We start from the raw sequence: 1,193 nt of genomic DNA on the forward strand, positions 1-1,193 counted from the left end.
AATCCTTATTTGGTATCAAAAATGCACTCTTGGTTCAAGATGTACAATGATAATGAATGAGGAAAGACGTTGTCTTACATTTTAGAAATCATCAGAGAGTTCAGAGGAGAAAAGTAAGTTGAAAGATCGAACTATGTAGAAACAGAGAATCATATTTAAAAGCACATCAAATGTCCAATATATGTCAGAGTATTCACAGTAGAAAGCAGTATGTGAGTTACTCAGTTCAGATATTACCTCAGAAGGCATAATAGAAGGTTAGTCATTTAGATAATGTGTATGCTATTCTGCTTCAAAAGATGGAAGGGAGGGATATTTGCATGGGTGTAATTTCAGTGTGCATGTGTTTCCATTGACCCCACATGAGATTTGTTACTTGGGTATATTACTGTGTTTCTACTCTCACAACTCTTCAGAAAATTCACTTATTCCAGTGGGTGTGTGAAACTACGTAGGTAGTTGTTGGGTCAAGGATAAGAGATGCCCTTCTTCCTTTGGTGGGATCCATGCATATCTCTCTTGCATGGAAGATGAAGGACAATAAAACATACAGTATATGAAAGAAATCTAAATGAATATTCTATTTGTGGTTCTAACATTGATATAGGTCATCATGTAGTGGGTATTCAGAACGTCATTCTCCGTTTATTAGGACTAAAACAATTTGTGACTGTTACAAATTAAATGTGTTACTAATTGGTCTTTAGGGAAAAGAGATGGCAGTCCAGTCAACTGTGATTCATGTTCATAATAGTAATCGTGGGAAAGTATGAATCGATGTGGTGGAAATGAAGAAATCCGCAAAGATATCAGAGAAGAGCTGTCTCTTTCGTGAAATGAGATACGGTTGTACATCCAATTTTTAAAGAGTTGTCGGAGTTGTGAAAGTGTTTTAGTATGCAAAAGTAAGCTGGTAAGAAGTTAAAATAGACTCCTAGATGATGTCTTCTTTAAGCCTCATGGTACTCAGAAAATGAAAAATGTAGTAGTAGATACAGAATGGGGAGGGAGAAAATCATCTAAGTATACCCTTTCAGAAAATCATCAAATCACAAAGATAGCCAATGAATAAGAAAGGATCAAATAATTNCGTCATTCTCCGTTTATTAGGACTAAAACAATTTGTGACTGTTACAAATTAAATGTGTTACTAATTGGTCTTTAGGGAAAAGAGATGGCAGTCCAGTCAACTG

Source organism: Ailuropoda melanoleuca, unplaced genomic scaffold, assembly GCF_002007445.2.
Source record: "Ailuropoda melanoleuca isolate Jingjing unplaced genomic scaffold, ASM200744v2 unplaced-scaffold1450, whole genome shotgun sequence".
Lineage (NCBI taxonomy): Eukaryota > Metazoa > Chordata > Mammalia > Carnivora > Ursidae > Ailuropoda > Ailuropoda melanoleuca.